General features: G+C 43.7%; 1 pseudogene; it reads right to left on the bottom strand.

The window, feature by feature from the left end:
- Window positions 1-5,821: 5,821 nt before the first annotated feature.
- Window positions 5,822-6,269, bottom strand: LOC105540630 (annotated as a pseudogene).
- Between the last annotated feature and the right edge of the window lie 6,948 nt (window positions 6,270-13,217).

The following is a 13,217-nucleotide window of genomic DNA, read 5'->3' as shown; positions in this document are numbered from 1 at the left end:
TGTTCTCAGTTATAAGTGGGAGCTACACACAAGAACACATGGACACTGGGAGGTGAACAACAGGTGCGCTGGGGCGTACTTGAGGGTGGAAGGTGGGAGCAGAGAGAGGATCAGAAAAAAATACCTATTGGGTACTATGTTCATTGCCGAGGGACAAATTTTTCTGTACACCAAGCCCCTGTGACACACAATTTACCTATTTAACAAAACTGCACATGTACCCTAAACCTAAAATAAAAGTTAAAAGAGTGGGAGAAAGAGAGAGAAAAGAATCTGGTAAAGCTTTCTGTCTTTTTATTTTTGAGACGGAGTTTCGCTCATCCGCCACGCTGGAGTACAATGGTGCCATCTCGGCTCACTGCAACCTCTGCCTCCTGGGTTCAAGCAATTCTCCTACCTCAGCCTCTTGAGTAGCTGGGATTACAGGCGTCTGCCACGACCACGCTGAGCTAATTTTTTTTTTTTTGTATTTTTAGTAGAGATGAGGTTTCACCATGTTGGCCAGGCTGGGCTCGAACTCCTGACCTCAGCCTCCCAAAGTGCTGGGATTACAGGCATGAGCCACTGCACCTGGCCTCTAGGTGTATATACTTCGGTAAATAAATATTGATATTCATATGCATTTAAATCCTTGGAAGAATAAAAAAGAAACTTGTTTTAGGAAGGGAATGCTGGGTAGACGAGGACAAGTGTAGAAGGAAATTTCACTCTGTAATTTTCTCCTATTTTTTTAGACATAGGAATGAATTAAACATTTTAAAAAATAAACAATTTCGCTGGGCGCGGTGGCTCACACCTGTAATCCCAGCACTTTGGGAGGTCGAGGTGGGTGGATCACCTGATGTTAGGAGTTCGAGACCAGCCTGGCTAACATGGTGAAACCCTGTCTCTACTAAAAATACAAAAAAAATTAGCCAGGCATGGTGACACATGCCTATAATCCCTGCTACTTGGGAGGCTGAGGCAGGAGAATCAGTTGACTCTGGGAGGTGGAGGTTGCAATGAGCCGAGATCGCACCACTGCACCCCAGCCTGGGCAACAAGAGTGAAACTCTGTCTCAAAAAATAAATAAATAAATAAACAAACAATTTAAAGATGAAATGAAAGTAACCCTTTTCTAAAATTCTTATAGTGTGGTTTCTTGGTGGCCACCAAAACGCTTGTCACAAATGAACAACTAGCTCTGGGAGTTGAAGATGTATAGGAAGATAAGTGGTTTATTTTGCTATTTAATCACCTTTAAGTCTTTAACAAGTATACTTTGATCGCGTGAAAATGGCAACTCAGCAAAGGATTTAGGGCTGTAGTTCAGGAGGAAATAAACTTTTTCATCCTGTGATTGTGATGAGGAAACTCCCCTGCCTGAGGGGTATCCTGAGAGGGTCAGAGGCTCCAGTCTAGTGAAATATGAAATGCACTTGCCAAAATGGAATTAAAATTTTTTTTTTAACTTTTATTTTAGATTTAGGGGATACATGTAGATTTGTTACATGGGTATATTGTGTGATGCTAAGGATTGGGATATGGATGATCCCATCACCCAAGTAGTGAGCATAATTTTTCGAACCTTGTCCCCTTTCCTGCCTGCATCCAAAATAAAAATTTAAAAATAATTCTCCACACACCAGGATGGATGTTGGCAAGGGAACACCATTGTTTCCTGCTTAACCCTTGCTGGATGTTTTTAAGAGTTCTTACCAGATTGCTGGCAGTAAAAACACTAATGTATTCATTCATTTACTTAGATCATTACAGTCCGATTCTTTGCCAAAATCCCTGTGTTACTGTTTGTCCTGTCTCGAACAGGCTGTTCTGGTCAAATCAAGAAGAGATCAAATGTCTAGACCTCCACTTTCAGCAGCCGGAACTGAGTTGAAAAAGAGAGACTGCCCTCTGAAGCGAAATCATGAAACGAAGGTGAAGCGAGAGGGCCACGGACAAAGGAAAAAGAGAAGCTGAATTTATCGTCTTTTTGTTTTTCTCCCTGAGGCAATGGAAACAGATAGCGGAGGCGTGGCTCTCCAGGCGACTTCTGTGCTTGCCTGGTCAGCGCATACAGGGCATTCTTCCTAGCTTCCAGCCTGCTCTGCAGAGTCCTCCCTCCTTCCTCCCAACCTCCCTCCCTTCCTCTCTTCCTTACCTCTTGGCTTCATTCTGGGTTTTTTGGTTTGTTTGTTCTAAATTCTGTTTGTTCTTCATTCTGTTTTTTGTTTTGTTTTGTTTTGTTTTTGTCCTAAATGTCAGGTTTGTTAAAATATAACTTACCTAAAGTGAATTTACCTTCTTTAGGTGTACAGTTCTATAGTTTTATAACCACCCAGACATAGAACATTTCCATCAAGACATAGACCATTTCCCACTGGGTATGGTGGCACATGCCTGTAGTTCCAGCTACTTGGGAGCCTGAGGCGGGAGGATGGCTTGAGCCCAGGAGTTTGAGGCCGCAGTAAGCTACGATCATGCCACTGCACTCCAGCCTGGGCAACACAGTGAGGCCTCATCTCTCAAAAAATTTTTTTATAGTAAAAATAAAATATAACAAATTAAACTTGGCTACAAATAGTTTCGAAACTGCTCTCTGGGAAGCAGTTCTCCACCTTTGACATTTAATTTTATAATTACAAAAAAAAAAAAAAAACATTTCCATCACCCCTCAAAATTCCCTATGCCTCTTTGTAGTCAGTTTCATCAGATGGTCTGTATTCAAAATCATCTCTGCTGCTTATGGATTTTGTGCTGTGGACAAATGCTCTGGCTTCCCTGTGCCTCCGTCTCTGTATTTTTTAAGTGGGGATAATGATACAAACTAGCTCATGGGGTTGCTGTGAGGAGTAAATACTCAAAAATGACTTGTCATCATCTTTATTGTGTGCATAGTTGGTGCTCTGTACACAACAGTTTGTCATGTGGGTAGGCACATGCTGAAACATTGGTATGTCCCATACTTGCTTCACGTTCAAGAGTCTGGCACCAGCATACGGTTGGTTTTCTCTAATTCATAGGATTTTATGATCCCGGAAATGGTGGGTACAAGAAATTAACTGGTCCCGTCCCGTGTCTTCCATGACAGAATAAAATATTGTTGTTCTCATCTTAAAGAGGAGCTCACTGAGCCCTCAAAGGTGAATCTGTTCACCTAGCGGGGAGAAAATGGAAGATTTAATGGAAAATGAGAAAGAGCAGGCAAGGGAGAAATTACTCAAGGTAATCATAACAGCTAAGAAGTACTAAAGGAGGAACAGATTTCAGATTTCCTGCTTCCAAATCCAGAGCTCTTTTGACTACATCATAGCATTAATAGATGTATCTTCTCTAGATCTTTGGTTATAATTAGTGACAGTAACTGTAGCAATGAGCAAAGACTAAATTAACATTAATAGATGTACCTTCTCTAGATCTTTGGTTGCAGTTAGTGACAGTAACTGTAGCATTGAGCAAAGACTAAATTAACAGTAATAGATCTTCTCTAGATCTTTGGTTGTAGTTAGTGACAGTAACTGTAACAATGAGCAAAGACTAAATTAGAAGGGGAAAACTTGCAAGGCCAGTTTTGCACAGTTTACTTCTGCAGCAGTTCATTTGCTGTCAGTTTTGTTGTGGTCTTTTTTTCTGCCTTTCCCTATTAAATATTTCCAGTAGAAAGAAAGCAAATACAGCCTGGGCAACAGGGCCAAACACTGTCTCTACTAAAAATATAAAAAATTAGCTGAGCACAGTGGCACACGCCTGTAGTCCCGACTACTTGGGATGCAGAGGTAGGAGAATCACTGAGCCCAGGAGGTCGAGGCTGAAGTGAGCTGAGATCACGCCACTGCACTCCAGCCTGGGAAACAGATATGAGATCCAGAAGGATAGGAAAAAAAAAAAAAAAAAAAAGAATGAAAGAAAAGAAGGAGGAAGGAAGGAATGAAAGAAAGGAAAATGAAAGAAAAGAAACAGAAAGAAAGAAAAGAAATCTAGGAGGTAGGAAGGAGAGGAGAAGAGAGGAGGTGAGGGGAGGTGAGGGGAGGGGAGGGGAGGGGTGGTCAGGCACGGTGGCTCACGCCTGTAATCCTATCACTTTGGAAGGCTAAAGCAGGAGGACCCCTTGAACCCAGGAGTTCAAGACCAGCCTGGGCAACATAGGGAGACCCTGTCTCTACTAAGAAAAAAATAAAGAGAGAGAAAGCATACTTTTCCTTTCTTGAATATCTGTATGAGTAGCTGTAGGGCTGTGTTCAGGCCTGGGAATGAGTAGTCTATCACCCACATACCTGAATCTCTACCTGTGGGGCCAGACACTTTAGGATACCCTAGGATGTATTATCTTCAGGAAAACACCACCTGATCACCGAAACCTAACCCTAAGGCATGTGCCCTTACCTTTCCTGCCCCCACCAGCCCTAGCACCTGAAATACAACTTTGAGAGAGGTTTTTCCCTTCAGCCAAGCGTCCAATTGCTTCATTGAAGTGCAAACAGACCCTGAAAGAGGTATGACAATAACTGTACTAGGTAACAATGACTCAGTGTTCTCCCAATCATTCAAATTAAATTTAGGAGAAGATCCCTAACACTTGTTAATCATCCTTTTAACAAAAGATCTCACCCTTCAGCAGGCAAAGGTATTAAACTAGATTTAAGAATACTGTTTTATTTCTGTGGTATTTAAAGTTACTTTCTATTTGTGACAAATGCTTTTCATTTTATTTGATGTCATATACATTTTCCTTTTTTTCTTAATTTTTGAGACGGAGTCTCACTGTGTTGCCCAGGCTGGAGGGCAGTGGTGCAATCTTGGCTCACTGCAGCCTCTGCCTCCCAGGTTCCAGGGATTCCCCTGCCTCAGCCTCCCTAGTAGCTGGGATTACAGTTGTACACCACCACACCCAGCTAATTTTCATATTTTTAGTAGAGACAGGGTTTCGCCCATGTTGGGCAGGTTGGTCTCGAACTCCTGACCTGAAGTGATCCACCTACTTCGGCCTCCCAAAGTGCCGGGATTACAGGTGTGAGCCACTGCGTCAGGCCTGAATTACTCTTTGTCTATTGCAATTCCTCTGTCTGGATGAATCGGTTCTGTCTAGGCAGCAGGCAAGGTGAACCACTTGGGCAGTTACAAGTACAGTATTTAATGTTTATCACGTTACATTTTCTTTCTTTCTTTCTTTTTATTTTTTTATTTTTTGAGATGGAGTCTCACTCTGTCACCCAGGCTGGAGTGCAGTGGCACAATCTCGGCTCACTGCAACCTCCACCTCCCAGGTTCACGCCATTCTCCTGCCTCAGCCTCCCGAGTCGCTGGGACTACAGGCGCCTGCCACCACACTCGGCTAATTTTTTGTATTTTTAGTAGACACGGGGTTTCACCGTGTTAGTCAGGATGGTCACAATCTCCTGACCTCGTGATCCACCTGCCTCAGCCTCCCAAAGTACTGGGATTACAGGCGTGAGCCACCGTACCCAGCCTTGTTTTTTGTTGTTGTTTTTTTTTTTTTTTTGAGATGGAGTCTCCCTCTGTCACCCGGGCTGGAGTGCAGTGGCTCACTGCTACCTCTGCCTCCCGGGTTCAAGCGATTCTCGTGCCTCAGCCTCCTGAGTAGCTAAGATTACAGGCTTACACCACCATGCCCGGCTAATTTTTGTATTTTTAGTAGAGATGGGGTTTTACCATGTCATTCAGGCTGGTCTTGAACTCCTGACCTCATTATCTGCCAGCCTTGGCCTCCCAAAGTGCTGGGATGACAGGCGTGAGGCACCGCACCCAGCCTCACATTACATTTTCATAGCTAGCAGGATAACAGTGGAGTTATTGGCACTCGGGTCACATTCTAGGGTATGTTTATTGGGCAATCTCAATGACACCGCAAGCTGAATGACTTCCAGTGTTTCTCGTCTTTGCGCCTTCTTCATTGCCAGCTTTGCCCAAGGCATCTGTTTCGTCTGGATCATGCTTTTCTAGCCAATGATGGAACGATCTTCTGAAAGTGAGATCACAGAATCTTCAGTGGACACATTGGCCACACCACCCTTGCCAGCAATCACATTGCCCAGGTCTCTGACGTGCCTCTCTTGATCCTTTGGGCCACCATGTTTTCTGGATAGAGGATTAAGGTGCGTATCAACCTTGTGTATTAGCTCCAAACTGATGGACATGCAATCTGTGCTGACCTTGAGTCAATCCTGTAATGCATCCCGATACCACAGCTGGCCTATTTCCTTCTGTTTAAAGTGGATGGTGCCCGCATGAGGCCTTAGGCCTCCAACACGCACACGGCCTTTGTTGTCATGGCTCTTATGGGGTATGCTCTGGTCCAGACTCTGAAGGCTGTGACGGAATTTCGGCTTAACTTTAAAAAATAGACTTTATTTACTTATTTAGAGATGGACTTTCACTCTGTTGCACAGGCTGGAGTGCAGTGGCATGATCTTGGCTCACTGCAACCTCTGTCTCCCGGGTTCAAGACATTCTCCTGCCTCAGCTTCCCAAGTAGCTGGTATTACAGGCACCCCCTGCCACGCCACGTCTGGTTATTTATTTATTTATTTTTTTTGTATTTTTAGTAGAGACAATGTTTCAACATGTTGGTCAGGCTGGTTTCAAACTCCTGACCTCAAGTGATTTGCCCGCGTTGGCCTCCCAAAGTGCTAGGATCACAGGTGTGAGTCGCCGTTCCCAGTCAAAAATCAACTTTAAATTATAAAATAATGTAAGCAATTTACAGAAAGTTTGGGAAAGAAGGAAGGAAGAAAGGAAGGAAGGGAGGGAGGGAGGGAGGGAGGGGAGAGAAGGTGGGAAGGAGAGGGAAAGAGAGGGAAGGAGAGGGAAGGAGGAAATGAAGGAAGGAATGAGGGAGGGAGAGAGGGAGGGAAGAAAGGAAGGAAGGAAGGTTTGTTAGATGGGTATATCACATGATGCTGAAGTCTGGAATACTAAAGGAAGGAAGGAGGGAGGAAGGGAAGGAAGGAAAGAAGGAGGGAGGGGGAAAGGAAGGAGGGATGGAGGGAAGGAAGGAGTGAGGGAGGGAAGGAAGGAAGGAAGAAAAGAAGGAAGGAAGGAAGGAAGCCATACACCTTCCACACATTCATATCATCTATGATCCTATTTGCATTTGAGGAGAGTTCACTAGGAAGGGTCTTTGAAAGTAGGGCCACTGGGATATAAGGGGCATGACAGGTATATGTGATAGGGTAAGAGGGGATAAAACTAGGAGAGAGACATCCTGGGACAGGTCTGCATTGGAAGACAGGAGGAGGAGAGAGAAGTGTAGACAGGTTGTGATAAGAGGAAAAGAGAGACTGGGGAGGCAGATGAGAGACTGTTAAGGACACAGTTCCCTAAATTAGCTAAACACAGTCATGTCTGGGTGATCCTGGAAGGAATTATTTGAAGAAAAATCTGTCTTCTAAGTGCGTAATGGCTAGATATGATCTTCTATTTTCAAGGACCAGGGACACTTTCTGGGGAAGATGAGGACTAACTAAAATACAAAAGTGGGCAACAGAAACGCTGATGTATGAACTTCCAGTGGAAAATGTAACTCTCAGGTTAAGGCATCATTAGATATTATGCTGTGGTTGATGCCCTCGAAGTCACATCTTAAACAGAATAATTATTTGTTGACCGACTGCAAGAATCCACCCTATACAGGGACCAAAAGTTTTCATAAGTTGCAAATCTCTCCCAATAGATGGAATTAAAATACAGTTTGAAAGCTTCTCAGTAAATGCAGTATCAGAACAAAGAGTTAGAATGTATTGAACATCTATGATGTGGCTAGGCATGGTGGCTCACGCCTGTAATCTCAGCACTTTGGGAGGCAGAGGTGGGTGAATCACCTGAGCTCGGGAGTTCAAGACCAGCCTGGTCAACATAGTGAAACCCCATCTCTACTAAAAATACAAAAATTAGCTGGGTATGGTGGAGCACACCTGTAATCCTAGCTACCCGGGAGACTGAGGCATGAGAATTGCTTGAACCAGGGAGGCAGAGGTCACAGTGAGCTGAGATCACACCATTGCACTCCAGCCTGGGCGACAAAGTGAGTCTCTGACTCAAAATAATAATAATAATAATAATAATAATAATAATAATAATAATATATTGAACATCTACAATGTGTCAGGCATTGTGGAAACTAATAATGTGGTAAAAGATGGACAAAGTCAAGTACTTGCAATCTAACAGAAGACAATAAAATAGATGAATAAGTAAGACAATTTCAAATTTCCAAATAGACATAACTTCTATAAAAACAGAATGTTGTATAGGACGAGGAGAGAGTCAGAGAACTTATGTATATGCTTGTGTGTGTTTTACGCGTGCCTGTGTTCTTTCTTTCAGTTGGGTAATCAATGAAGGCTTCTTTAAAGAGGTGAAATTTGAGTTAAGACCTGAAGAATCAAATCGATCCAGAAAAAGGTCTGGTGTGTGTGGCAGAAAGCATTCAATGTACTGGGCAGTGCTGAAGCAGGGGCAGATCAAAGTGGGAGTTTGAGAGGAATGGAGAGAAGGCCTGTGGGTTGGAGAGTAAGAATGCAGGGGAGAGGGAGACTACAGTTAAATGTTTAATGGAAGGCATTCAGCACGATGTTAGACTCTTTCAGTTCAAATCCCCACCCAACCACAAACTAGTTGTGTGACCTTGGACAAGCTAGTTAACTTCTTTATGGCTCGATTTCTTCAACTGTAAAGGGGTGAAATCAGAGGTAACTACTTAATGGAGCTCCTCTGAAGATGACATGAGATAGTCTAAGTTAAAGTGCAGAGCTTAGGCACGTGGTTGGTCCTGAATACGCATTAGATGTTGGCATTAACGTGTCCATCTCCACAACAGATTCTTGTCCACCGAGTAGGATTCCCTTCCCCCAGAGATGTGCTTGGATGGGTGCTGCCAGTTTGGTGTCTTTGACTACTTAGTCAAACTTGAGACGTGTCAGAGGTCTGCAAACTATAGCTCCCTGGCCAATTCTGTAAACCTTCAAGTTAAGAAAAATGATTACATATGTAAGTGGTTGGAAAAAATCAAAATAAGAATGCATATATTTTCCGCTTTTATTTAAGGTGCAGGGGGTACATGTGCAGGTTTGTTACGTGGGTATATCACGTGATCCTGAAGTTTGGGATACAAATGGTCCCATCACCCAGGTAGTGAGCATAGCACCCAATAGGTAGTTCTTCACCCCATGCCCCCCCTCCCCCTTTCTTCTAATAGTCCCCAGTGTCTATTGTTCCCACCTTTGAGTATGTGTACCCATTGTTTACTTCCCACCTATAAGTGAGAACATGTGGTATTTGGTTTTCTGTTCCTGCATTAATTTGCTAAGATAATGGTCTCCAGCTACATCTAGGTTCCTGCAAATGACACAGTGTCATTCTTTTTCTGGCTGTGTAATATTCTGTGGTGTGTATGTATCACACAAAATCCGAATATTTTGTGTGTGTGACACAAGAAAAATGTATGAAACTCAAATTTCAGTGTCTATAAAGTTTTATCAGAACACAGTCACTGTCTTCACTCATGTCTGTGTGTGGCTTCTTTCTTGCTCCAACAGCAGAGTTGGGAAGTTTCAGCAAAGGCCACACAGCATACAAAACCTAACATATTTACCGTCCAACTCTTTATAGAGAAAGTTGGCCATCATAGTTAGGAGGACAGGTTTTGGAGACAACAGAGTTACCTGGAGCCTGAATTTTCTTCTCTAAGAAAATGGGTGCAATAACAACTCCCTCAACAGGTTGCTATGCGAATTAAGAACATTTGTCCCAGCCAGGTGTGGTGACTCATGCCTGTAATCCCAGCACGTTGGGAGGTCAAGGCGGGCGGATCACGAGGTCAGGAGACCATCCTGGCTAACACGATGAAACCCTATCTGTACTAAAAATACAAAAAATTAGCCGGGCGTGATAGTGGGCACCTGTAGTCCCAGCTACTCGGGAGGCTGAGGCAGGAGAATGGCGTGAATACGGCAGGCGGAGATTGCAGTGAGCCGGGATTGCGCGGCTGCACTCCAGTCTGGGAGACGAGCAAAACGCGTCTCAAAAAAAAAAAAAGGAACGTTTGTCCCATAATCTCAGTTCAACAAATAGTACCCATTTTGTTGTTGTTGTTGTTGTTGTTGTTGCTGTTTGTTTGTTTTTTGAGACAGTCTGTCTGTTGCCCAGGCTGGCGTGCAGTGCTGTGATCTCAGCTCACTGCAACCTCCACCTCCCCAGTTCAAGCTCAAGTGATTCTCCTGCCTCAGCCTCCTGAGTAGCTGGGATTACAGGCGTGAGTCACCACGCCTGACTAATATTTGTATTTTTAGTTGAGACAGGGTTTTGCCATGTTGGCCAGGCTGGTCTCAAACCCCTGACCTCAAGTGATTTGCCTGCCTTGGCCTGTCAATGTGCTTGGATTACAGGCGTGAGCCCTCACACCTGGCCTAGTGTACCTGTTGTTTTGAAAATGAAGAAGAGAGTGATGATGATAATGCTGTTTCCCTACCTGACAGTCCACTCACTGTCTGGTTGATAGCTTTCCGTTTTATGTAGATTGTTCCTGTGGAAATGTTGAGGCTTAGAAAGTGATGCCTCCAAATGAGACCTCAGAAGCAGCCTGAAGCAAAAGTTTCTCTCTGACCTCCTGCGCCCCTGTCTCTGGCCCCTCATTCTCCCCTGGGGCCAGCCATAGAAACCAGAATTCCTCTTCCCCAAGGCCATAGAAACCAGAACTTCTTTTTCCCCAAACCAGTTACAAAACCTAAAAATACTGCTCTAACCTTCCTCCTGCCCCTTCTCTATGAGAACTGGCTATAAAGAAATTATCTGACCCACCTTGTGTGACTGTAGGTGACAAGAGCCCCGTTCCAGAGAGGGTCCTGCCCACACCCAGAAGGAAGGAATGCTGCTCAGAGAGGCCAAGAGGAATCTCAACAAAAGGGCCTTGCTGGGTTTCCCCACTCAGCCCGTTAGCATTAGCTCACACGCTTTTTCTCCAGTTATATTTCTACAAGGCTGTGGATACTTCGTTGAACCTAACCATAAGAATGGACAGTGTCCCTTGTATCTTTGTGTCTTCATTCTGAAGGCTCTCGTGTCCTATAAAAGTATGAAAAAGTAAATGTGTACGCCTATTAATCTGCCTTTTAAAAAATAGAGATGAGGTATCTCTATGTTGCCCCGGTTGGAGTGTGCTGGCTGTTCACAGGCATGATCATAGTGCATTACAGCCTCATACTCCTGGCCCCAAGGGATCCTCCCTCCTCAACCTCCTGAGTAGTTGTGACTACAGGTGCATACCCCTGTACCTGGCTGTAATCTGCCTTTTGCCAGTTGATTTTCAGTGAACCTTCAGAGGGTAAAGGGGAAGCTTTCCCTTGCCCTATAGGAACATAATCTTTCCAATCTGGAAGCCAGTGTTTCTTTTTCAGCTCACTTTGCATATATGTATGCATACTACTAGCTTAACTCCACAAGGGCAATCTTTTCCTTTCACTTATAAGTTCCTTTTGTCCATTATATTCATTTTTCAAGAGTCATTGCCATCCAAGAAGAATCCTTCTGGTGCTAATAAAACTTTCCAGTTCCATTGTTCATTGTAAATTTCTACGAGGATGGACATATTCTGTATTTGCATGTTCTATATATTTCTTTCTTTCTTTCTTTCTTTCTTTTTTAAGATGGAGTTTCACTCTTGTTGCCCAGGCAGGAGTGCAATGGCAAGATCTTGGCTCACTGCAACCTCTGCCTCCCGGGTTCAAGTGATTCTCCTGCCTCAGCCTCCTGAGTAGCTGGGATTACAGGCATGTGACACCACACCCGGCTAATTTTGTATTTTTAGTAGAGACAGAGTTCCTCCATGTTGGTCAGGCTGGTCTCGAACTCTCAGCCTCAGGTGATCCACCCGCCTCAGCCTCCCAAAGTGCTGGGATTATAGGTGTGAGCCACTGCGCCTGGCCTATGTATTTCTTTTTTGAATTTTTATTTTATTTTTTGAGACAAAGTCTTGCTCTCTCTCCCAGGCTGGAGTGCAGTGGTGTGATCTTGGCTCACTAAAACTCTGCCTCCCGGGTTCAAGTCACTCTCCTGTCTCAGCCTCCTGAGTAGCTGGGATTACAAGTGCATGCCACTACACCCAGCTAACTTTTGTATTTTTAGTAGAGATAGGGTTTCACCATGTTGGCCAGTCTGGTCTTGAACTCTTTACTTCAAGTGATCCACCTGTGTTGGTCTCCCAAAGCGTTGGGATTACAGCCGTGAACCACCTGCCCAGCCTTGTTTTTATATATATACACACACACATGTATATGTATATACACACATATATATATAAATGTGTATATATACACATATATGTGTGTGTGTGTGTGTGTGTGTATATATAGTTTTTTTTTGAGACAGAGTCTTGCTCTGTTGCCCAGGCTGGAGTGCAATGGTGCAATCTTGGCTCACTGCAACCTCTGCCTCCCAGGTTCAAGTGATTCTCATGTCTCAGCCTCCTGAGTAGCTGGGATTACAGGCACCTGCCACCACGCCTGCCTAATTTTTGTATTTTGAGTAGAGACGGGTTTTCACCGTCTTGGCCAGGCTGGTCTTGAACTCCTGACCTCGTGATCAACCCACCTCGGCCTCCCAAAGTGCTGGGATTACAGGTGTGAGCCACCGTGCCCGGCCTTGTTCTATATATTTCTGTATTTGCACAGTCCAATACCATGGTCACTGGTCACATGTGACCACTGAGTACTTGAAATGTGGCTTGTTCAACTAAGGAAGTTTAATTATTAAATAAATTTAATTAATTTAAATGTAAGTAACCACATGCAGCTAGTGACCACTATTTTGGACAGGTCAGTCCTATATGATTAGGTTACTTGAGTGCTTATGAAAATTAATATACATAATATACATTAATATACACATATATAGGCTGTCTTCAGAGTTATTGTGCAATTAATCATGTTTATACAAGGATGACAGCTGTTGAAAATGATAAAAGCAGCTCAGTAAGCCTTTCTAGAGATGTGTTATACTTAAAAATCTTGTTTTGGGATTAAGATATTAAAAGATCCATTTCATTTCTCTTCTATGATGCAACATCATTTTATTTTAAATCCATTGATTCCTGAAACATCAATACCCAAATATAACTCAATCAACTCTTCTCTTCTTCTTGGATTTGTACGGATTTGAAGAGGCCTTTGAACTAGCCACACGAGCACCTTGGGCCTTGACATCCCTTACATCATCACCGGGCTCC

Source organism: Mandrillus leucophaeus, unplaced genomic scaffold, assembly GCF_000951045.1.
Source record: "Mandrillus leucophaeus isolate KB7577 unplaced genomic scaffold, Mleu.le_1.0 Scaffold223, whole genome shotgun sequence".
Taxonomy (NCBI): domain Eukaryota; kingdom Metazoa; phylum Chordata; class Mammalia; order Primates; family Cercopithecidae; genus Mandrillus; species Mandrillus leucophaeus.
This window is presented reverse-complemented; position numbering and strand designations above follow the sequence as displayed.